Raw genomic sequence first — 27,543 nt, 5'->3', positions numbered from 1 at the left:
TCCATACATGATATTTATCACTTATGATAATGACCATATTCTTGTATTTTAAAATACTCTTTCCCGATGACGACTTACAAGATCATAATCATCCATTATTTAAACAATATACTTAATAATGCCTCATTCCTCATACTCCAAAGTTGTTTTACCTAGTCGTAACTCGACATTCTTACATTCAAATTTAACAGTGTTTCTTCGAAGTACGGGGTGTAACATTCTCCCCCCCTTTAAAAACATTCGTCCTCGAATGTTGAGGTAGAGTTCTCCCCGAGGTAGATATCAATGTTTTTTCCCGTATTTATCAGTATTTACTTTACTTACTTTCAGTATTGCTTGCCCGGTAAAACTGAACTTATCCAAACTATGCAATCCATTCTTCTTCTTTTGTAGCCAAGATTTACGCCTGTACTCAAGGTCATCCCTTTTTCTTGTTATTTGTCTGTCCACTAACTCTCCATGCTTTATCGCTTCAGTCGTCTCTTTAGTCTGTCGTCTCTTCAGTCTTCGTCGTTATATCCTTGTATGCCCCTTTCATTTCGTGCTTACCACACACCCTTATCCAATTTTGATCTCATTCTTTCATTCGTCTCTTGTGGCTGAATCTTTGGGATTTCGTACATATTTCCCAGGGGGGTCACCCATCCTCCCACCTTAACACGCTTAACCTCGAAAACTTCAATACATTTAGGTGCGTTAAGGCCGGTATAATCACGTCAACTGCCCCGCGCGACCTTGGCCACGTAATTTAAGGCAAATTGGGGTCTTAACAACTTTCAAAACGCCCTCGTAGCGGGTCCCACCCCGACTTAGAGGGGATTCTTTTACTTTTCTAACTATATAGTTACCGTATCGCCCCTGTAAATCCTCAATATTCACCTCCATGTGTGTATATATGTAATTTTAGACAGCTCACGAGTTTAAGTTTTTATTCCACAGATCCCATCTCCAATCAGTCGATGAAAACTGATATAATGTTACTGTGAGGCATCTTCCGACTACCAGCAAAAGAAAACTAGAATCCGACGAACTTCGCGGAATCTGTTAGTACTTAATTCACATAATTACCTCCATATTTGTATATATATATATATATATATATATTTGAGTCGTAAGCGGACCACTCAATCCTCAACTGCCTGTCATACACTTTGTATTCTTCCAATTAGAGGAAACTTAACCGTTGGGCATCTTTGCCCTTCCACATATTTTTGCCCCTCAACCTAGGCTGTTCTAAAGCAAAATGGGGTTGGAACATATTTCCGGTCCGTTTAAATAAATTGAGAATTTGCTACTCATATATGATTTCTCGGGATAAAAATTTTCCAAATAGGGATAATGCTTCTTACAAATGACATGGAGGGTATCTCTTAAACTTTAATCCAACATAATAGATTTACCCTACGATATCGATCTTCAAGACACGTTAAGAATTTATATCTCATTTTCCTCTCCGTATTTCTAGAAAAAATTGGGCAGAGGTTCCTCTGTATTTCTTACTATCCCAAAACCTGTACACAGGAAATACCAACCATGCCTCACAGGGCCAACACATATACATATATACATATCGTATCATATCGCCTCATAGCCACACGGGGCTAATAATTTCAAATAAAAGTATAAAGATGCTGAGGCTTACCTCACATGCCCAACTCAAACTGCACCTACTACACTTTCCTGCTTGTTTTTTTCTCTTTTCAATCTTCAGCTTCATGTTTCAATCGTATTTCAAACACCTTACCCAGCATACATCTTTCATCCCATTACTTACCTGTGTACTGTGTAGCTTCCAATATCATCAGTCGCTGTCTTACGTCGATACCGTTCTCCAGCTGCAATCAAGGGTTAGTAAAAAAAAAAGGGGGTTCATTTCCTATAGCTGGCTCTATCGCACGATCTAAGATTCAAAGAAAAGTAACACACTAAATGTCCTGTAGCCTCCTGTTTATAGATGTGGTGCACAACACACCGATAAACAAGACTCTACTAGACACGGTCTGTAGACATTCCGAGGACGAACTGCTCTGATACCACTTTTGTCACGACCCAACCCCGTAGGCCGTGACTAGTGTCCGTGCTGGACACCTAAACGTACCCAATAATCCAAACCAGCAGACTAGCAGATTATATAAATATAAAAGTCAGTCGACATTACTAGTGTCATAGAGGAACATATATAACACATGGAAGCCGATAAGGCTATCACAAATCATAGCAACCTAAAACATATACAGAACCCACATGTATGTCTATAGACCTCTACAGAACATAACAGAAACATAAGACAGGACAGGGCCCCGTCGTACCCCTGAATAGCGTACATATATCCAACAGCAGCAGACTGTACCAGAGTATAGGCTCTAGACAAAAGAGCGCTCCAGAATAGCAGAATAGGTGTCCTAGGCAGGTGGGTCAGCAAATCTGTAGTCTGTACCTGCGCGGCATGAAAACGCAGCCCCCGAAGAAAGGGGGTCAGTACGAAATATGTACTGAGTATGTAAAGCATGAAACGTAGTAAACAAAGTCATAATCGGAACAAGAGGTACAGAAAAATGAACGGAATATCCAGATTAGCAAAATGCTGATCATAAAGCATAAATAGTACTTACAGGAAACGTATGTCATACCTGGTCCCATTACGGAACAAAATCATAACCGGAACAGAACGTACAGAAATGTGAGTGAGATGTCCAGAGTATCAAATGCATATTTTCAAAACATGAAGAGTATGTACAGAAACATATGCCATATCATATCCGGCCCCTGCCAAGGGACTCGGCAGACAGAACGTGGTCACCCCCCGACACTGGTGCCACAACACATAAGGATCAGAAAAGGGGAATAACCCCGTAACATAGCATATCATATCATATCAGATGGCCATATCAGATCATATCAGAACAAGCGTACATGGCACAGCATACTCCACAAACCCATGTACGCGTATACCTGCCCCCGCACATCGAGGCACGGCGAACAATGCAAAGGATCACGCTTGACAACATATCCTGGCCCGGGCTCAGTGGGGGAAACATTGAGGCATCCACGAACGGAGTAGTGAGAAACTAAATGCACTAAAAATACCATATATATATTTCCAGAGACTCAATGAGGCATATCGAATGTCAAATCAAATCAATGAAATCGGACAGAAACATAGTAAGTAAATTTAGATGTCATAACGGGTTACGGAGGCATAATCTATCCGAGATCGTTTTCAAGATTCAAAACAATTTATAAGACTTAATGAAATATTTAAAATAGTTTTTATTTAGTAGATAAAGGAGTAGTTAGAGTATCTCTAACGAAAACGCTCGAAGACAAGTCATAGACACATAAAGGGTAAAATTGAAAATAGTGGGCCCACCTCGGAACCAATGAAGCGGTGGGCTCAAATTACGTATTTTTAAGCTTATGGGGTCACCTACAAAGGTTCTAGGACATTCCATAACTTCCTAAGCAATTTGGGAAAAAATTTCAATTTTTCATCAAAGCATACTTAAGGAATTCAATTCTATTGAATGAAAAAGCGACGATTTCAAACGCGGATTCCGATGGACAGAATATTCCCCGAGGCGTAAATTCAAGCCTAGTACATCTAGGACATGCCAAGAGAAGAATCGGGATAGCTTTACATACCTTTCTTGCCCTTTACGCTTGCCAAAACTCAAATCCCGTTTCGTCCAAAACCTACAAATGGTCACATTTACCAATTTACTATTCATAAGACTTAAAATTTCAACCTTAACCAATTCTTGTCTATAAAAATTTGAGCAGCATCTCCCCTATATATATATCATCCCCGAGGTTAAAACTCGGCTAAAACAACAACAACCATACCAACAACAATATATACAACATCAATAATCGACTAGGAACGCATTCTAGCGTAAATAGTCTTATTTTCCAAATAATGCGACAATTCCAAATCCAACTTTGCACTTACAACCCGATATCAATATTTTCATATTCACATACTAATATAAGACCATTCAAACATAAACCAAAAGTATTCCAAGCTATATATTCAATATTCAACAATTCCATCAACTTCCATATTCAATCCAAAATTCTTATATATGCAACAAAACCATTCCAACACATTTTCTACTTACTAATTCATCTCCAACAACAATCTACCACACGGCCAACATGGCTTCTTTCCAATTTCATCCAATTTTCATTCAACTTCCATTTCCAATACAAATTCCACAATAACCACAACTAGTATACAACTTAAAATTCAACTCATATATGTATACAACATATATACACCCATGGCTACATATATAATATATATACATACCCAGTTTGCAAACTTTCATATTTCCATAAATTCTACTCATTTCTACATACTACAACACAAACAAACCTTCATAACATAAGAAAAAGGAATTGATTCTTACCTTGTTTTTATGAAAGTAGCAAATTCTTCAACATCTTATTGTTCCCATGCTCCTCTAACTCCAAACAAAATTATATTCGTGATTATGCGTTGCCCGGACTTCTATTAGTACTTCGTAGCTTGAAATTTCACTCACAATCCTCACTTTTATGTGAGATTTAGGCCCCTTTTTGTTGCTGAATTTTCTGGAAAATTTGAGAAGTTTTTAGATGATAAAAATGGGGGTTTGCCCCTTTTTATAAGGGCTGAAACGGCGTCACTGTAGCTACAGTACTGTAGCAGTGCTGTAGCGTACTGTAGCAGTGCTGTTTCTGCGCGACAGTTCAGTTTGTAGCGTCTATAATTCTCTACTCCGACGTCCTATCGATGAGTGGTTTGTTGAATCATAAACTAGACTTGACGAACTTCATTTTAGGCTTTTGAAATGCCTTAAAACTCCAAATATGCATAGAGATATACCCCTCCAAAGTTGACTAAAAATCTGTCCAGCATTTCTCAAATTTTCGTCGAACTTATTTTCTTCAACTTGCTCGATCTCGAAATATCCCGAAACCTTCCATACATGATATTTATCACTTATGATAATGACCATATTCTTGTATTTTAAAATACTCTTTCCCGATGACGACTTACAAGATCATAATCATCCATTATTTAAACAATATACTTAATAATGCCTCATTCCTCATACTCCAAAGTTGTTTTACCTAGTCGTAACTCGACATTCTTACATTCAAATTTAACAGTGTTTCTTCGAAGTACGGGGTGTAACAGGGCCAAGCTTCAAGGGGGTCTCATTCATCTTTCACATACATCTTCTGCTACTCAGCTGGCTGATTTGTTCACTAAAGTTCTTCCTGGTGTTGTTCATCATGGTCTTTTACCCAAGTTAGGGGTGTTGGCGCCCTCTAACTTGACGGGGGGTGTTGGAATTATTCAGACTAGCCCAGATTAGTCTTAGTCCACTTGAGCCTTTTCTTTTATTTGTACCGGGTCGGCCCAATGCGGTCAGGTCCAGTTGTATTATTGTTTTGTTACCTTTGATATATGCACTGAACAGAAGACGATTATTCATTCAATCTAATACATTCTCTCTCTTCTTTCTCTCTCTAAACTTTGACCTCGTTCATCAACTTCTTCAATTTGTAAGTTTTTCCGCTGCTAACAGTTCACGTGAATCCATAACTAATCCTCTAGATCCGCCAATGATTGCGAGAAAACTTCTCATTAAAGAAAAATATAGGAATGTGATATTCTTTTTAAAATGAATTAATAAAAAGATAATGTCAAACACGATAGAATGAGGAGTATTATTTTTAAAAAGTAAAAAGATGGGTAGAAATGTTACCTTTGGAAGCAGAACAAAGAGACAGAAAAGGCAGAGCTGAAAAGCTAGCAATTGAAGAGGCAAAAGTAACATTGCCATTTTCAGATGCCTTCAACAAGGGATAAGAAATTTGACATAAATGATAAGCTGCTTCAAAATTAGTTCCCATTATAATGTAGTAATCTTCTGTTGTGAAATCTTTAGTTTCCTTATATATTCCAACTCCTGCATTATTTACCTAATCATGAACAAATTGGTCAAACAATTGTTGTAATTTATGTTTATTTTTCACGTACTGTTACTTTATAACTAACTTATGTACTCTCTCACATTACTTAAATCATATTAGAAACAATGGACAATTTTGTCAAAATTCGGTCAAAAATATGAATTTTTTGCCGGAAAGTTGTCTGGAAGAATTTTTGACGAGCATAATATTTTCGATGAGTCCTTTAGTATGTGCGTGTTTCCAGTAGTGTTTACTAGAACCCACAATGTAAAAACTCTACTATACAAAATTAAATTGCTTAAATTTCAATTACAAAATAGTTTTATAACTACATGTTGCTCGAACTCTTCAAAAATATTAACAATTGCATGTCTCCAAAAATAACGCATTCCTGAAGTATTAGACACGCACACGACAGTATCTTTTTTAGAGCTCTAGGCTTCCAACAACATAGGTTTATAGTGTCGGTTTGATTTTTTGAAAAGCAGTTTAATTAGCAGCTAACTTGAAATTAGATAGAACTTCAATTAATATAGTGTCACGCCCCGAACCATGGCCTGGGCGAAACACGGCACTCGGTGCCTTACTGCATGTGATCGAGCGAATCACATGGCTTGCTGAATCATCATGAGGCATAACATGAGTGGAATATAACGTCAGGGGCGGACCTACATGTAATTTGGAGGTGCTCCAGCACCCGTTAAACCCGACGCAAATTAGGTATAGTCATATAAAAAATATATGAAAAATGGGTATAAATATTTAAAAAGCACCCTGGAAACCAAAAAGTTTAGTGGGTGCTTTGGTTTCCAGGTCCAACTTAAGTGTTTCGGCGGGTCACATAGGTTCTATGTTCGAACCTCCGTGCCAGCATTTTAATTTTTTAGCTAATCATAATTAGAGCTTTTACTTCCTTCTCTTCTTGTGCCGTTGTGAGTTAGTATATACGGATTATAAGACTGCTTTTTTTGTTGACTTTGTATATTTTAATATTTTACTTTTCCTACTTTTTAGTTTATCAAATAAAAGGTAAAAGGGGTATACCTTTCCCAAAAATCAAACAAGAGACACCGCAACTAAAACCCTTATCCCCAAAACAAAATTTCAATCTTCTTCAGTTCTTCTCCTATTCTTTCCAATTTTGTTTTTTATTTTTATTATCGTCGTCCACTAATCTCAGAACACAGGTATTTTAATTTTTTAAGAGCTAAAAATTTGAATTATGGTTTTGGGGGATTTAATTTTTCTAATGATGTTTGTTTATTTCTTAGTTCTTACACATTACAAGTTAAGGGCTTCTATATTTTCTCACCAATCTTCCGTCTAATGGTTCATCGTTGGCTGGTTGCTAATCATATATTGTTGATTTGAATACCAAATTGTGGATAGTGTAATTTGTGTTTTTTCCTTTGTTAGTTTTTTGGCTCATGATTTTGAATTTTTCTTATGTGCATTTCTAGTGGTCTGAATAAAAATAGCGCTAAGCTAATGAATTCACAAGCATTGCTTCTGACCAGCTATTTTATGAACAAAAGAGAGGCTTTTGGGGAGAACGGGGGAAAACTCATCCCAAGCTACATATAAATTTAGCTTGGAACGATGGATGAAATAACTTCAGAAAAGCTATTTCAACATGTCTGCCATGAGGCTATTGCATTTTCATTCATGGTGATTCTTATTTGATATATCTATCCAAGGAGAGATCAAATTAAGTAGTAGACTCTAACTAAGCATTTCACTGAATTTACAAACAACAAAAATACAACTTACATAAACCATTATTAGCTAAGAATGTTAAATAATTGCATTGGAATAGCAGAATACGTAGATATTGGACTAAAGCCAAAGCTTGTTTCAAGCACTTGGTGCTATTTTTTTCTTAATAAGCAGAATAAAAAGTATACTCTATCCATAATCTATTACTTTGTAGTACAAAATAGAGCGAACGTGAGCATAAATTGATAATAGAACTTGCAAAATTGTAATACTAGTGTTCTTTGTTGTCTGGAAATGAGCATATTTGTTTCTTTCCTTTCTAAATTTGGAAATGGTTCTTTCTTTCGGTATGCTACATTTAAAAGGAGTATTAATTGAATCTTGTTTTGTAGGAATTGTCTTAAATCTTGTGAATCGGATGGATAAGTTTGTCACCAGTTTAAAACGTGGACAACCAAGCTCTAGTTCTACTATTCCACCTGTTGCTTCGTCCATACCTTCGGAAGTTCAGAGGGATACAAATCCTTCAAGTATCAATTTCAATTATTTGAAAGTAGACCTGGCAAACAGAAGGCCTATTGCAGAATATGACCCTAATATACGTGATAAAGTTAGAAGATATTATATTAAAAAAGGACCTTGTCAGCCTATGAATCATGGTTTTCCTAAAACTCAGTTTGGGAAGAAAAAAAAAATGCGTCAGTTTCATCCTGGTTGGTTCAAAGGTCGACATTCCAAGTGGTTAGAGTACAGTATATCAAAAGATGTTGCTTATTGTTTGTGTTGCTATTTGTTTAAAAATGAGCATGATGTTCGTGGAAATATGGGAGATGATTTTACGAAAAAGGGTTATAAGGGTTGGAACAAGCCTAAGGAAAGATTCAAAACTCATATTGGAGAGGTAAATAGCATCCATAACAAGTGTTTCAACATGATGATTGATTTGATAAATCAATCACAATCAATTCGCACTTCTTTTGACAAGCGTAACGAGAAAGACAAAAATGAATCTCGACATCGCTTGGGTGCTTCAACTGATGTGGCAAGGTTTCTATTAAGATTAGGATTGCCATTTCGTGGTCATGATGAGAGCATATCATCTACAAATAGAGGTATATTTCTTGAACTTTTGCAATGGTATAGAGCCATGGATCAGGAAGTTGGAAGCATTATATTAAAAAATGGTCCAAAAAATGAAATGATGTGTTGTCCAAAAATTCAAAAAGATATTGTTGATGCTTGTGCAAAAGAAACAAACAAAGCTATTATTGAAGACTTGGATGGTGATTATTTCGGAATACTGGTTGATGAATCGAAGGATATATCACACAAGGAGCAAATGACACTTGTTCTACGATATGTTGACAAAAAAGGTGAAGTAATAGAGCGATTTGTTGGTATTGTCCATGTTAATGATACATCTGCACGATCAATGAAGGAAACAATCTATTCTTTATTTTTCTTTTCTTTTCTTTCGGATCACTCATTAAGCCAATCCCAAATACGTGGACAAGGTTATGATGGTGCTAGTAACATGCAAAGAGAACTAAATGGTCTTAAAAGTTTAATTTTGCGTGATACTCCATCTGCATATTCCACTTATTGTTTTGCTCACCAATTGCAGTTGACACTTGTGGCTCTTGTGAAGAAAAATTCAGATGTGGATGATTTTTTTGTATAGTTACTAATGTATTGAATATTGTTGGAGCATCTTATAAGCGTAGGGATTTGCTCAGACAACATCAAGCTGCAAAGTTAGAAGAGTTGCTCATTTCTGGTGAAGTGCACACAGGACGGGGACTAAATCAAGAATGTGGGCTTCAACGACCAGGTGACACTCGCTGGGGTTCTCATTATAAAACATTACAGAACTTCATTGATATATTTCCATCAATTCTTTATGTTCTTGAATTTGCTGCATGTGAGTGTCCAAATTATATCGATAGACTTACAGCTTAAAGTCTTGTGGATAAGATTAAGGGGTTTGATTTTGTTTTTATGTTGCGCTTGATGTTGGAAGTTCTGAAGAAGACAAATTATTTGAACTGCTCGTTACAGAAGATGGATCAAGATATTGTCAATGCTATGGGACTACTCAATACTGCAAAGCAAGAATTGCAAATGATGAGGGATAGGGGTTGGAAATCATTACAGGATGATGCCCTTTCTTTTTGTAATATGCATGAGATATTTATTCCGAAGATGGATGCTAACTACATTCCTGGGAAGTCGAAACGTAGAGCTCTTGATGATACATATTCTCATCATTTTCGTGTTGGAATTTTTTATCCTGTTATTGATTTGCTGCTTCAGGAGCTTAATAATCGTTTCGACACTATTAGTACTGATTTACTTCTTGGTATGGCTTGTTTACATCTAGCTAAGTCATTTGGTAATTTTGATAAGAAAAAGGTAATGAGGTTGGCTGAATATTATCCGAATGAGTTTGATAGCAACAAGCTTCGAGATCTCAGTTGCCAGCTTGATAATTTCATAGTGTATGTTCGAGGTTCTGATAAGAGATTTTTCAATATGAAGGGGATTACTGATCTTTCTAAAGTACTGGTTCAATCAAAATTGCACCAGACCTGGCCACTTGTTTATTTGCTTATCAAGTTGACTCTTATTCTTCCTGTTGCTACTGCTTCTGTGGAACGAGCTTTCTTATCGATGAAGTACATCAAAAATGAACTCCGCAACAGTATGAGTGATGAATTTTTAAATGGTTGTTTAGTCTGGTATGTAGAGCGTGGGATATTTGCAACAATAAGTAATGGTGCTATTATTCATCATTTTCAGAAAATGAAAAGTCGTCGAGCGCAGTTGTGATTTGTGACTGCAAGTCTTTTTTTTTTTATCAGACTTGAGACTAAGTCTTTTTTTTTTTGGATCGGACTTGTGACTATTGACTAGAAGTCTTTTTTTTTTTGGATCAGACTTGAGACTAAGTCTTTTTTTTGGGATCGAACTTGTGACTACTGACTAGAAGTCTTTCTTTTGTATGAAACTTGTGATTAAAAGCCTCTTTTGGTATTGATAATATTAGTTGCAGTTTTCTTTTAGTGTTGCATTCAAATAGTTGTGCATTTATATTATGTCATCGTTAGAAACTCATGTTAAAGAAAATGAGGCACCCACGACCCTGAAATCCTGGGTCCGCCACTGTATAACGTGAATGCATGATGAGCCTTTATAAAACGTAGTAAGTTATAATACTTAATAAAAATACTTGTTTAAACATGAGTGCGGAAATAACATGAATGAGCCAAAATGGCTATACGACTTCGAATGTCTGACATAACATAACTGACTTGTCTAGTCTATGAAACCTCTAACATAAGAATGAACACGGAAAACATACTTAGTGGGACAAGGCCCCCAGCATACCTTAGATGTATAACTAATCATAAAACAAAAGTTGACTAAACCCCGAATGAGATGGGGCTCACTAATAAGCTGATACGAATGCTGTCCTACTGAGCAGATGCGTCGTCCTGTATATCAGTAACTGCATCGTGAAATGCAGGCCCCCCGGGCAATAGAAAGGGGACGTCAGCACTTTGAATGTACTGGTATGTAAAGCAACTGAATGAAATAACATGGGACATGAAATAATGATGATAGGAACTGAAACCTGGTCATGAACATGAATACATATATATATATATATATATATATATATATATATATAACATGGTAAAAATATCATAAGTAGGGAGAACAATAACTTATAACCGATCCATGGTCTGATGCTTGCGTCCCGCCAACAGAACACTCAGTCCTTGCCAGGGAACATGAGATTTAATAAAATATGAAAGGATCCAATCATTATGAGAGATCGTCCGGGACATGGGTGGAGCGATCCTCATCCTACGGTGGCTACGTAGTTCAGACTATCTGAAGCCCTCCTCGGTAATTAAAGCAACTCTCAAAACATGAACATAATATAGTTGGCTAAGAAGCCCATGATTTTTGTGAAATAACTTGTATTTAGCATGTATATTTCTTGTATCGTGGCATGAAAGTAATTATATGATTTAATTGCATGAAAACTTGTAGACATATAGGATATTCATGAAATAATCATTCTTAGTCAAAAACATGCATGCAAGAACCCATGGAATACAAAATATGGGTTTTCATGGATTACGGACAGATTCTCAATAATCATAATGAGTATCAAGAACACAATGATAGGATAATAGCAATTCAAACATAATATAGTCATAGACATGGACCTAGGGTTATCATGAGCATAGTATAGAATAGAAACCCTAGTTTTGTAAAGTTTCATACTTTATGGATTAGGAGGCGTGGGGAAAAACAATGATGTTCCCACACGTAGATAGTAACTCTACATACCAGGTAATGCTCCAAAACTTGAATTAAAGAGTTGAACTTTGAAGAAGATTTCCAAAATCTTGAATCTTGAACCTTGAGATAGGTTTTTTGACACCCAATTTTGTCTCTCCTTTATTCGAATTTATTTCCTTGGGTTTCTAAATTTATTAACGAGCTAAATACTTTGTTTTCGCTACTATTTTTTATTTCTACTGCTATTAATATCTTTACTTTCATTTTCATTATTTTTACTATCAACATTACGAGCATTACTTTATCATAATTTTTAATGGCTCATTATCATTTTATTTTCGGATTTTGAGCTCATTAAATTAACTATACTTTATCAAGTCCTTTATTTTCTACATATTAATCACTAATTATCATAGTATATATTGTACTAGTTATTAAATTAGAAGCCCAAAAAATAATTAAATTAAAGGAGGAAAAGGGCCGAAAATTCGGATCCACCAGCCCACAAAACTCTTTTTTAGACCAGCCAAATAAATGGCCCAACAGACCAGCCCATTACCTCTCCTACCCAACTCCCGACCAGCTCATCAGCCCACTATTTTAACTTACCCGACCGGCCCACTATCTGAAATACCCGACCCGGCCCACTATTCCTATTCGTCTAAAAACCTAGAGAAACAAAATCATACGCTGCCCCTCACAGCTCCTCTCATCCCTTTCCCTCTCTTCTCCCTCCTCCATTTGTTTTAGCCATGACAGTTTCGTCTATGCCATTTCCACACCAAAATTGTCGCGACGCCTAAGCCTTCTGTCGTTGACAGGGAAAGGCATTCCCTTTTCTCGCTTCAAACACAACGGATTCACAAAGAATAGAAAAATTGGTCCACTTCGGGTAACACCCGAATCAAATCACATGAACATTGATCAAATTTCAACGGTTCACTTTTGATTCGTTTTCAAAAACCAAAATTCAAATCCCGCCCAATTTGAACCATAGCAAACCCTAGGGATCCTACTATAAATATTCGTTTCGTTATCCATTTGAGGGGAGGATTTTTTTTGGGGAGCCATTACTCGGCGTTTTCGGAGATACCCAACTATCTTCCAAACTTGTTTTCCTTTTCCGGTGAACTTTAGCCACGACAAAGGTATTCGACTCACCCAACTCTAGTTTCGAATTCGTTCTTGAGGAGAAGAGTTAGATTCGAGGCCTCGACGTCCCATTTCACTGCACCCACACAAGGTTTTAGAAATGCTGAAAGTTTTATCTGTATCCTGCATCCTAACCTTTATGATTGTTGGCATGACACAACCTTGCTAAACCAGCTGGTAGCTATTTGGATTATATGATAGTTCGTGGTTTTGCCCTTTAACAGCTCGTGTCACATAAAATTTTCTATTCATTTGTTGACAGTGATTTGAAAATTCTAGTTATGCCTTCTAGTAGTCACTACATATAGACAACAAGCTCTATTTTGTGTTTGTAGCCTTTTTTAGGAACGTCTATTACCTATAATAACTATTCATCAGTAGGAAGTTCTAAGTTTTTCTCTATATAAAACAATGCTCAACTTTGTGAATATTCCTTGAGATGTCGATGCCACTTCGGATACACAAACTGTACCTATCTTTTAAAATATCTATGATATTCATTTTATGCCGAAACATTCTAGACACGATGAACTTGGTGGACATTAATTTAGAATTAATTGTTTGTTGGCATCGATTTTACTTTATGGAGAGATTAAATTGCCCTTTGCTAATCCTTCTTATTTTCTTTTCTTTCCCTTTGCATGAACACCGGAGCCGAAGAGTTTCACTTTGATACTCAACGACACTGGCATTACGCGGAGCCTGCACGTTCTCTTTCTTTCTTGCCTTCAAGCTACTGTTCAGATGTTGAATTGCAAAAAAAGGGGTTTTATCCTCCCGTTAAAGCCGAACATGGTTGTTGATTATTCCGCTTATTTTAGCTTGTTTGATTTACTTGTGTGGGGTGCGACTAACTGTTTATTTTCAGCCATATGTTGACTGTTAGAAGAGGTTGATACATTTATTTTAATATCAATGTTGGTTAGCGCTTAGTAGGTGACCTCGTCGTTTAAAATAAACCAAGAATTTGAGTTGTTCCTAAGTCTCATACTTTTCTACTTAAAAGAAAAGGAGTGAAGCATGACTCGATTCAAAAGTGTTAAAACTAAATGAGTTTAGCTTCTAGCCACTCTTCTATTTTCAAAAAGAAAAACTATTTCATTCTTAATATTTTGATTCAAAACTAATCTACTAATTCCCCTCATAGAATTTTTAGTTAATGTACGTGTTAGTTTCATTCGCTAATTCACTTTAGATATCCCAAAATCAGTTAAAGTGTTTGTAGTCTCTTGTAGAATTAATTTTACACCACTTAGTCTTTTAACATAAGTTCGGTCGGTTAACCATTGTTAATGGGTCTTAAAGGATGCCTAATACCTTCCCTTTAGACAAATTGAACTCTTACCTAGAATCTTAAGTTGGTAGACCTTAAAACGGAGTTAACTTTAGAAAATAACTTTAATGAACTTTAGGTGTCCTAATTCACCGTAAATAATTAGGTGGCGACTCCCTAACTTTAATTAACCCCGGAATTATCGGGATGTTGTAAACTATTTTGACTCTAGTTAAAATAGGGTATAACAGGGTTTTCTTAAAAACCCTAGTTTTGGAACAATGATTTCTTGCTTAGATTATTAGAGTATATGTTAGAATTGAGTTGGAAGGGTTTGGATTGACTTACCTTGATGTTTTGGATTGTTGCTAGGGCTTGGAATAGTGAATAATGAAATAAAAGAACTTAAGGCTTGAATTTATACAAAACCGAGACGGAAATTATATGGATGTATTATACGGTCCGTATAAAGTTATATGGTTCGTATAAAGTTATACGGTCCGCATAAAGTTATACGGTCCATATAATATGACCATATTTTATCATGGCTGAACAGAATGTCGATTTGGAGCGTCATGAAGTACGGACGAGTTATACAGTCCGTATAAAATTATATGGGCCATATAACAAGTTCGTATAACATGATCGGTGAACGGACTGCACTGTAATCCTTCAGTAAAATGGCCATAACTTTTTGTACAGATGTCCCCTTGAACCCCATAATATACCGTTGGAAAGGTATTTCAAAGGGATACAACTTTCAAGAAGGAAGTTTTCACAAATTCCTAACGCAAGTACCCGAAAACAGGCCATAAGTACAGACCATCGTAGACTTAGACGAATTTAGAAGACCTTAAGAACTTCACTTTTTGGTTTGACTTCAAAACGACTGTTTATCACCCGAGTTCATCCCAAATAGATTTGTATAGCTAAAATATCACCTTTATACTAGATTCATACATTCATACCTAATTCGAATTTACGGGATGTTACAATATCTCTTCCTTGGGATCATTCGTCCTCGAATGATGGGTCAATGGGACTGGACATGGATTGAATACATGAACGTGAAGAAACATGACATGAAACATAAAAGCTCAACATGATTACATGGGAACATGGTCATGGATCATGAGAACTAAATATGTCATTACATAGAAACATACATGGGAGCATGAAACTGAGTCGTACCTACCTGAATGAGAATCGTGAAACAACTGTCCTCGATTTATGAATAGAGGTTAAGAATCACTACTAACTAAGGAATCTAGAAAATTTTATGGTAGGACTCCCTTCATAATTCAGACCCTCACGACATTTCTCAAACGCCTGCCAGCTAAATAAAGTACAGACACATAACTCACAGGGTATCTTATTACACATGATGTGACATGACGTGATTTCTGAATCTTTAATGTGGCTAACATGTATACTGAGCTGGCCTGACACACGGATATTGGCTGAATGATTACATGATTACTGTACATGGAGTTTGGAAGATAATCCGTAGGCACGAATGACATGAGTACTGGAAAATAGGCACGAACATTACATGATTACCTGGCCATAAGACGCTTGACGTGGGACATAAATACATGAAGACTAGATGATATGGATACATGAGTGCTAAATTGTCATGAGATACGAATACGTGTAAACATGGATATCATAACATGAGATTTGAATATCGAAAATATGATTGTTATAGCAGGGGATTTGTATGATGAGCGGAGATGAGATCTGAACACTTAGAGGCTTGATCATAGATGTTCGTATTTCACCATCACGATTGACATATAAGATATGAGTACGACTTAAGCTTTGAATGTGAGCACAACTCGGTGCGAAAGAGATAGATTTGAGTCATATAATAGGATTATTATCCTACCTACATATTCATAAAGGTCTAGCATAGGCATGACATAAATACGTCGAATCTGAGTAGAATACTCCTGAGATAAGCCCCATAGGGTGAAGGAAAGGAACTCTTGCTTGCTCTGGAACATAGATGGGAATACCTTGGCATACCTTGCTTATTATCGTGAGTGGATCATAAAGGATTGAGAGCGAGGAATCATAGGAGGCACTTTGTCTTAGAACATAAACGTGGCATGCGTACATCAAACGGAAGGACGTAACATGGAACATTCATGGTAACATGATTAATATGGCATAAAACATGAATACATGAGTATCAGGACATGGGACATGGGTACATGATAAACATGGCATTTACATGGGTACCTGCATACTATGGCATATGGACTTGAGTTTATGAGCATTGAAGTATGACTAAGACATAAGTGTGACTTGCATGGAGCACAATTTGTAGGCTTCACTCTTGAGTCAGAGACATAGGCATGGATAAAACATTACCTTTAGGATTTAGATATACCGAAAGAATGGGACATGTTTCAACATAGCTTACTCTTATCACCGTGAGTGAACACCCTTTTTTATTTTTTTTTATAAATAAGGTTCATGAAAGAATGGATTATAGGCATGAATACTTCGTTCTTTGAGCATCTAAGACATGGGTAGATAGTCACCTTGAACATAACGAGGCATAGATACTTAGCGAAAGGAGAAAGGGATCATGTCATAATGATCGTAAAACATTAGCTAAAGGGACATAAGCATGTGTTACATAGAATCGTGGATAAGACATCCATCATGACTTACTCTCATTATTGCCTACCAACATTATTTTATACTATTTATTTAGATGGATGCTCGAATAAGTCTATCGTGGACATGAGTACGTGAAAACATAGGTAGTATACCATTGGAGTCGAAATAAGTCATTCACCTAAGGCATTCTCCTCTTGTCCAAGGAATAAGTGTGCATTTCATAGGATTCTTAGTCTTTAAACTATTATGTTACCTTCCTTTCGATCCTTATCAACGTCAACATCATAATAAGAAATCACTTAGGAGCTAGAACGTGATCATGGGTATAAAAGCAAGATAAATACGTGAGACATGAATGCGGTCTTTAACCTTGGACATGAGTACAACCTGATGTGAGAAACATGAAAAAACATTCTCTTGCATAGCTTACTATCGTATGGAGTCTTAATTCTTGTATCTTAAATATGGAGTGTAAAGCTTTAACAAGGGCATAAGATAGGTATAGTAGGAATGTGTAGAGTACGTTTGGGCATTGGTACTACATAGTGCATGAATTATTCTGGAATTGGAACCGTTATACCCTTAAACTCTGCTATTCGATCTAGAACTTTATCTCATAACATAATTACCTAGTACTTGATCTCAACAGCATGACAAAAATAACATTCTACGCATCTTATCTTGGCTACATGAAACTGTGATCCTGTGACATAATCTCCTTAACACCTATCAACTTACGAAACACATAATCTATATTGGCACCTTATCACATGATCTCCACCTTAATTCAAAAGCTGACATTTAAAGCCTGTGGATCCCTTGAGTTATCAATAAGTGGTCATCTAGTGGTTTCGCTAATTTCCCCCAACATACTGACGATTCATTTCTTCGACTTACTTCAAGCAAGTCTTATTACTGGGAAAACTGGATTACTTAAATGAACGGGTTTCTAATGTAAATAACTGGCATACTAGCTTTGTCAGTCTTGAGGAAAACTCTTTCCTGATAACTCCTAAAGGCTCTTCTTCTGTAGCTTGCTCTCTTACTGCTTAGATGGTTTTCTTCTTTCACCAATTTCTATACCTCAAATTTAATTTAAACCCTTTGGGTTCTAACACGCCTTCGGTGTATTCAGACAGTTACCCACTTAGTAGTGCTAACTTGACTAAGTAACTCAAATCGTACTTTTACTAACTCTACTGAGAATTTCTAATTCACTGTATCTACTCAAACTTACTTATTATGCTTCTGTTAACCACTTGCTAGCATCATACTCTCTAATTCTTCTCTGAGTACTAATGTGAAGCATAAGGTTATTTCTAACTTTTCCTCCTCATCTGACTCTATTCTTGGATTGTATACTATCTTTCTGAACTATAGACATAGATCACACTTAGAGAAATTTCATCTGTCTCAAACGAGAAATTGGAACAACTAACCCCACTTTCAAAATTATACCATACTATACACATCAGGGATAAAATACTTAATAACAAAACCCTAAAAGGGAACTGTCATATCTTTTTATCTCATAGAATATTTGCTTCTTGTAGTAACTTACTAACGTCATACTCTCTAGGTCTGATTTGAATAAGCTTAAATAATCTAAAACTATCCTTAGAAATTTACTATCATCTGCTCGTGGTCAACTTCATAACATGTTACCTTGTAAGGTCTTAAATCTGAACTATCATCCTTATACTATAGCTCCATGGTCAAAGAACCCAAATAAACTTACTATGTAAGGTAAATAGCCTACATGTACTACCATACCGAAACTTGTCAAAAAAAAAGGTATTACCGTCTGTTAAACACACCAGGCCCATTTGGCGAGTCTTGGTCTTAAATTTCCTTCTCATCACTTACGCATTCGATACGTCCAAAATTCGATAGAAAACAAATGTCACTTACTGCTCTAAGCTTCATGGCACGAGTTAGAATAATTCCTGATGACTCCATCTGAAAGCAACATATCGATAATGATTAGAATTTACATCTCCCTCATCCGTTGAGACAAGGCGTATTCGGTAGAATGGGAAACAATGCACGAGTTCAATTGATTTCTGATAACATAGCTCTATTGCACGATCTAGAGTTGAAAGAAGTGAGACAATCCTCGATGTCTTGGTGGTCAATAATTTATATCTGTGGCGCGCACACACATATAAAAGTGACCCCACTGGACACGATTTCATAGACTCCCTAAGACACTTGAACCTACGCTCTGATACCAAGCTTTGTCAAGCCCCGAACCATGTCCTGGGTGAAACACGGTACTCGGTGCCTTACTGCATGTGACCGAGCGAACCACATGGCTTGCTGAATCATCATGAGGCATAACATGAGCGGAATATAACGTGAATGCATGATGAGCCTTTATAAAACGTAGTAAGCATGTGACCGAACGAACCACATGCTTGCTGAATCATCATGAGGTATAACATGAGCGGAATATAACGTGAATGCATGATGAGTCTTTATAAAACGTAGTAAGTCATAATACTTAATAAAAATACTTGTTTAAACGTGAGTGCGGAAATAACATGAATGAGCCAAAATGGCTATACGACTCCGAATGTCTGACATAACATAACTGACTTGTCTAGTTTATGAAACCTCTAACATAAGTCTGAACATGGAAAATATACTTACTGGGACAAGGCCCCCAGCATACCTTAGATGTATAACTAATCATAAAACAAAAGTTTACTAAACCCCGAATGAGATGGGGCTCACCAATAAGCTGATACGAATGCTGTCCTACTGAGTAGATGTGTCGTCCTGTATATCAGTACCTGCATCGTGAAATGCAGGCCTCCCGGGCAATATAAAGGGGACGTTAGCACTTTGAATGTACTGGTATGTAAAGCAACTGAATGAAATAACATGGAATATGAAATGATGATGATAGGAACTGAAACCTGGTCATGAACATGAATACATACATATGTATATATATATATATATATATATATATATAACATGGTAAAAATATCATAAGTAGGGAGAGCAATAACTTATAACCGATCCATGGTCTGGTGCTTGCGTCCCGCCAACAGAACACTCAATCCTTGCCAGGGAACATGAGATTTAATAAAATATGAAAGGATCCAGTCATTATGAGAGATCGTCCGGGACATGGGTGGAGCGATCCTCATCCTACGGTGGCTACGTAGTTTCAGGCTATCGGAAGCCCTCCTAGGTAATTAAAACAACTCTCAAAACATGAACATAATATAGTTGGCTAAGAAGCCCATGATTTTTGTGAAATAACTTGTATTTAGCATGTATATTTCTTGTATCGTGGCATGAAAGTAATTATATGATTTAATTGCATGAAAACTTATAGACATATAGGATATTCATGAAATAATCATTCTTAGTCAAAAACATGCATGCAAGAACCCATGGAATACAAAATATGGGTTTTCATGGATTACAGACATATTCTCAACAATCATAATGAGTATCAAGAACACAATGATAGAATAATAGCAATTCAAACATAATATAGTCATAGATATGGACCTAGGGTTATCATGAGCATAGTATAGAATAGAAACCCTAGTTTTGTAAAGTTTCATACTTTATGCATTAGGAGGCGTGGGGAAGAACAATGATGTTCCCACACATAGATAGTAACTCTACATACCTGGTAATGCTCCAAAACTTGAATTAAAGAGTTGAACTTTGAAGAAGATTTCCAAAATCTTGAACCTTGAGATGGGTTTTCTTGAAAACCCTAGTTTTGGAACAATGATTTCTTGCTTAGATTATTAGAGTATATGTTAGAATTCAGTTGGAAGGGTTTGGATTGACTTACCTTGATGTTTTGGATTGTTGCTAGGGCTTGGAATTGTGAATAATGAAATAAAAGAACTCAAGGCTTGAATTTATACAAAACTGAGACGGAAATTATATGAACGTATTATACGGTCCATATAAAATTATACGATCCGTATAATATGACCATATTTTATCATGGCTGAACAGAACGTCGATTTGGAGCGTCATGAAGTACGGACGAGTTATACGGTCCGTATAAAATTATATGGGCCGTATAACAAGTTCGTATAACATGATCGGTGAACGGACTGCACTGTAATCCTTCAGTAAAATGGCCATAACCTTTTGTACAGATGTCCCTTTGAACCCCATAATATACCGTTGGAAAGGTATTTCAAAGGTCTACAACTTTCAAGAAGGAAGATTTCACAAATTCCTAACGCAAGTACCCTAAAACAGTCCATAAGTACAGACCATCCTAGACTTAGACGAATTTAGAAGACCTTAAGAACTTCACTTTTTGGTTTGACTTCAAAACGACTGTTTATCACCCGAGTTCATCCCAAATAGATTCGTATATCTAAAATATCACCTTTATACTAGATTCATACATTCATACCTAATTCGGATTTACGGGATGTTACATATAGATGGGTTAAAGTCTTACCAAAATATTGAGCTTTCCATTAAAAACATGTCCAATAGTCTGTATAAGCTTCTCACGTTCAGTACGCAATAATAAGTCACAAACAGAACCTTCAACTTTAAGTCCCTTTTTTCTCCAAATCTGAAGGCATTCTTGCAGCTCCTTTTCATTACGCGAACATGTATATACTGTTGCTTCAAAACTTGCCAATTCTTCCACTACTGCATACCTAAAACCCCAATAGCCAAAGTAAAAAAGACGAGGTTTTCACCTTCAGACATAAATAATACTTCTCTAGAAAATTCAAAGAAAAAGTGGATACGATTGATAATAAATCAATATCAACAAATATTGTTAAGTTTTAACTTTAATCAATGAACTATGTAATAATCAATGAACTATAACAGGAACCAGATTCAAGTTTAAATTTGAAGATCTTTTTTATTTTCATACCAGGAAGAGAGGAATAGGGAAGAATAGATTCAGGAAAGAAAACACTAAATTTGTGAGAAAATTATTCAATGCAATTGATCCTGATGGGACAAAATTTAGATAAATTCGATTGGGATAAAAAAGAACCAGTAAGAAAAATACCTTGTTGGTCACATGAGTTAATTACCAAATTGAAACAACAAACGGGTAAATATAAAAAAGGATGTACCACTGGATCATCAAATTCGTTCAAGAAAAATCAAATGTGTAGTGACATAAACACTCATATAAATACCAGTGTTTTAAAAGGCGGGGGCGTAAGGCGGGGCGTTTTACATTCGCCTCGACGAGGCGTAAGCTTCGAGGCACGGGGCGTAAGCCCCATGGGTATTTAATTTTTAGTATTTCTTAAAATAATATAATTACAATAAAAAAATTTAAATAGGTAAAATTACATAAAAAAAAATTAAAAAAACTGTAAATAAATGAAATATATATATATATATATATATATATGTGTGTGTGTGTGTGTGTGTGTGTGTGTGTGTGTGTGTGTAAGCGCGAGCGCGCGCGCTTGATCCTCACAAAAAAATGATCAAAGCAATCCATTATACACCGCTTATAACTTGTAATTAGATATAACATAATTTTACAAGTATAAACAATACAATGAAATGCAAATCAATTCTAACATTTTAACTTTCAAACACGGAAAAAAACACAGTTTCTTAAAACACTATTACTATCATACTATTCATTTTATCTCCCTATAAACAAATAATCAATAAAATTTATCAATATTACAATTAAAACATAACTTCTTCATGAACAAAAAATAAAATTATATGATAATTCTGATACATAGGACTTATGACCAATGACAAGTGAAAATATACAATTCCGCTATGTGTTTTTTTTTTTTTTTAAATTAAGTGATATTCACCCTCACGACGTTCTCAAATAGTAAATATCCAATATTACGACTTGTTATATGAGTTACATCCAATCTTCTATTTCTATAGATGAAAAACTATTAAGTATCATTATTTTGTTAAACAATTATGAGGGTGAATGATTTTAATTAAGGAATTTAAAATATAATTTGTGTAAGAACTATTAGGCGAGCCCTGGGCGTTGGGCGTTGGGCGTTAGGCGTGTTTAGGGCGTACGGTTGGGCGTTTAGAGCGTAAGCCTCATAGGAACTAAGCCTCGCACATTAGCCCCAAGGCGTTTTGCCACTGCCCTGCCCCGAGGCAAGCCCCGGGACGAGTCCTGACACTGCCTTTTAAAACAATGATAAATACAGATACGTCCATGATAACTAGTGAAAATTAAAAGAAAAATCATTTCAGTGTCAAATATCAAAGCTAATTTCACTCCGAAAAGTAGAAATTAGCAAAATAATTAGAGAGGCAGGGCCGGCTCAACGGAATTGGTGGCCTAAAGACAACTTTAAAAAAGGGCCCTTAAATTTAATTAATAAAAATTTATATATGTTTATTTGATTTCATTCCTTTTCATTTTGCAATGATGGTGTATGGTGTATGTGATCATCTTGTACATATCCTGATCATTCATTCGACAACATATTAACTTTTTCTATCGAAGGTAACTGCTAACTCTACTAATTTTGTACTACTAAGTAGATGTTAAAATAACTTTATATTTGGGATAATCCTAAGTCTGTTTTGAATTGAATTAGTGGTTCGATCCTCTCTTTATAAGAATTAATCAACTCTAAAAGATGTATAAGAGACTTTGAATGTCTTTCTACTGTCAATATCATCATTAAATTGGATGTTTATTACGAAATTGAAGTATAGAAATTGACCAACCATTTTGAAATATATTTTTCATCGTATTGACACAAAAAGAAATGTGACTTATAGTACTTATTGTATAATTTTAAACATTTAATTTTAAACATTTAGAGTTGATCTATTCCAAAATTGACTTTAAAAAAGCAAAAAGTGTCACATAATCAAGACTGAGGGAATATTTATCTAAATGACTTCTATTTGTTTCTAAATAATCTCTTTGACATTCCCCAAATAACAAGCATAAATCTAGTTTTTTTTAATAACAGTGATACTAATTTTTTATATATATATATATGTACTAGATGGCCAGCACGGGCTCAATATTTTGGATTATCGTGTATCTATGTGTTTGTAGTTGTGTTTCGATAGTGATAATATATATATTTTATATTGATAATAAACATACATAAGTTTATACTGTTTTTATGGATATATATATATATATATATATATATATATATATATATATATATATATATTATGTTCAAAACACGATTAATATAACATTGTAGGTTGTACTCCGTATCTAGAACTTTATTATATTCGTGTTTGCTACGAATACAAATCGGCAAAAATTTATTAATACTTTTTAAAATAGAAGGCCTGTTTAAAAGGAAACTATTTTTCTCTCTTTGAGATAAAACAATAGCAATATTTAAGCATCAGTTGATACTTTTCAATTTTAATTCGATTAATTTAAAGGTGTAAAATACTTATTATTTTTTATCAAATTTTGATTTGGATAATTCTAGTTCAAATTATTAAATTAATTTTACATGTTTAAAACGAAACAAAGTAGAAATTGATTTTCTATTTAAACGAAGAAATACTATTTTTTAATTTTTTAGTAAACATAACAAATAAATGATATGGCGGAATAACAAATACAACAATTAAATATCTAGATTAGATGTCAGGCTAATATAAGAAAAGAAAGGAAATTATATGCATTTGGCCACTTAACCTTTTGAAGAAAAGCAATAATATGGGCTCCATGTTTTTTGCTGTGCAATAATTTCATTTACTCCCACTAATGGGTTGATACGCATGTGGCAATGAATCCACTATTATTGACTTGATGGGGATACTTTGGGAATTACATGAATATTATTTGATTTTTAATATATGGGGTGCACGTTTTTTTTTTTTTTTTGACATTGCTTTTTTTTAATATGGGGTCCATTTTTTTTCATGAGTTTGGAGAGGGTGGGGTCCACTTTTTTTAATGAGTCTGGAAAGGGTGGGGTCCACTTTTTTTCCTTTTTTAAAAAATAATATTACTTGGTGTTTTTAGTATGGGGTCCACCTTATTTTTTTTTTAGAGTGACTGACGACGAAGCATGGGTAAACCGATGCTTCTATATAGTAGAAAATAGAAATATAATAAAGTATTTCTATCTACTTTTTAGAAGAGTTAGTAATATAAAATATAAAATGTCATTTTTTTTCCCTTAAAGAAAAAAGTGGGTGGGATCACAAAAGATTTTTTTGCCCTTAAATAAAAAAGTTGGACCAAAGGATGGACGGCGATCTTGCTTATAAACTGACTCTTCTATATAGTAGTAAAGTAATATATATATATATATATATATATATATATAGATATATATTATGTTCAAAACACGATTAATATAACATCATAGTTTGTGCTCCGTATTAAAAACTTTATTATAGTAGTGTTTGCTACGAATACAAAGTTGGCAAAAATTTATTAATACTTTTTAAAAGAGAAGACTTATTTAAAAGGAAACTATTTTTCTCTCTTTGAGATAAAACAATAGCAATATTTAAGCATCAGTTGATACTTTGAATAATTCTAATTCAAATTATTATATTAATTTTACATGTTTAAAATGAAACAAAGTAGAAATTTGATTTTCTATTTAAATGAAGAACTACTATTTTTTAATTTTTGGTAAATATTTTTTGTTTAGCTCATTTTACATTTCATGTTGTCTTTTGCACGGGCTTTTAAGGAAACGTCAATTAGAATTATAATTTCACTAATTTACCTTATTAATTATTTGATCTCCATTTAATATTATTTTTTCTTTTATGACATTAATCTCTTTTCACATTTGTTAGAGTAAGGAAAAAAATGATCAAGGAAACGTCAATTAGAATTATAATTTCACTAATTTACCTTATTAATTAGATCTCCATTTAATATTATTTTTTCTTTTATGACATTAATCTCTTTTCACATTTATTAGAGTAAGGAAAAAAATGAAAAACTAATTAAATTCTATTATATTTTAAAATATAAGTATTTTAAGTATATTTATTTTAGTAAACATAACAAATAATTAACATGATGGATCTAGATTACATCTCAGGCTAATATAAAAAAGAAAAAAAATTGTATGGTTTGACTACTTAACCTTTTGAAGAAAATTAATAATATGTGGTCCATGTTTTTGCTGTACAATAATTTCATTTGCTTCACTAATGGGTTGATACGCATGTGACAATGAATCCATCATTATTGATTTAATGAGATACTTTGAAAATTACATGAATATTGTTTGATTTTTTTAATATGGGATGCACTTTTTTTTTTACATTGTTTGTTTTTTTAATATAGGATTCACTTTTTTTTATATTACTTGATTTTGTTAATATGGAGTCTACTTTTTTTTTTCCCGTGAGTTTGAAGATGGTGAATTTCACTTTTTTTTTTTTTTAAATATTAGTTGGTGTTTAGTATGGGGCAGTGGTGTCTTTTAAGACACCATCTTCCTCTCAATATTTCCTCGTTATCTTTTGATTCTGCCATTTGTGGTTGTCTACGTCTATGTTTTTTTGCAACTGCTTAAAAATGAGATTTTAAAGCCTTGGTTTGTCATAAATACTACTCCCCTTATATCATAATAAGTGTCATCTTATGAAATCAAGACATAAATTAATTAATTTTTTTTAATTTTACACATAGATAGAAAATTAAATTAAATAGCATTCAATGATAATTAAAAAAGTCATATTATAACTTAATATTATTGAATTTTCAATGTCAAAAGTTTCACTATTCCACTTACTATGTCAAAAGATGTCGCTATTGGCAGGTGTAAAATTAGACTTTATCTATCTACCTACTATTCCACCCACCCCATCATTATCTCTCCCCTCATTTTTCTTGATTAAGGCCTCATCTTATTTGATTTTTTTCCTCTTGGGGCCCCCACATCTTTTCCTTCTCTTTTTGACTCCATCTATCTCTTCCCTAAAATCACTCCCTCATCCGTTCAATTCATTCTTTCTTTTTCAACTCTCCTCCTTTTTTCAACACTCTCTCCCTTCCTCTTTTTTTAAACTTATTTTTTCCTCTTTTAACTCTCTTACTTTTTTCAATTCTCTCTTTTCTTTTCGACTCTTTTCTTTCCTGTTTAGAACCCGTTTAGATTGGCTTATAAATTGATCAAATCAGCTTATAAATCATTTTTAACTTATTTAAGCGTTTGATAAAAATAGAAAATAGATTAAATTAAATTAAAAAGTATTTAAAATAATTCAAAATCAAAATGTTGTTCAATTCCAATTTATTTTTTTAGGTTTAAAAGTCATTTTGATTTGACCAATAACTTTACCCTTTTATCCCTTATATTTTCTTTTAATTCCAATACTACCCTTACTTCCAAAAATCATTTAAACACTTTTATCCAAACACGTAACTGCTTATTTATAAAATAACTTTCGGCACTTAAAAGTACTTTCACTTTTAGCTAATCCAAACGGGCTCTTATTCTCACCTCTCCCCCTCGTTTTACTCTCCACTCACCCGCCCATCTCCCCTTAAGAATGAAAAAAAAAGT

The 27,543-nt window shown here is 34.6% G+C and overlaps 1 long non-coding RNA gene and 1 pseudogene across 1 annotated transcript; both read right to left on the bottom strand.

Moving 5' to 3' along the window:
- The window catches only part of LOC132608322 (tropinone reductase 1-like), a 44,628-nt pseudogene that overhangs the window by 10,976 nt on the left and 6,109 nt on the right, over positions 1-27,543 (bottom strand).
- Positions 2,250-4,822, bottom strand: LOC132607268 (uncharacterized). Its single transcript, XR_009570230.1, has 3 exons — positions 4,410-4,822; positions 3,643-3,693; positions 2,250-2,437 (listed from the first exon to the last, which is right to left on the bottom strand). It is a non-coding gene; the product is annotated as an uncharacterized LOC132607268 (long non-coding RNA).

This window comes from Lycium barbarum, chromosome 8 (genome assembly GCF_019175385.1).
Source record: "Lycium barbarum isolate Lr01 chromosome 8, ASM1917538v2, whole genome shotgun sequence".
Classification (NCBI taxonomy): Eukaryota; Viridiplantae; Streptophyta; class Magnoliopsida; order Solanales; family Solanaceae; genus Lycium; species Lycium barbarum.
The sequence above is the reverse complement of the archived record's forward strand: the minus strand, read 5'-3'. Positions and strand labels throughout refer to the sequence as shown.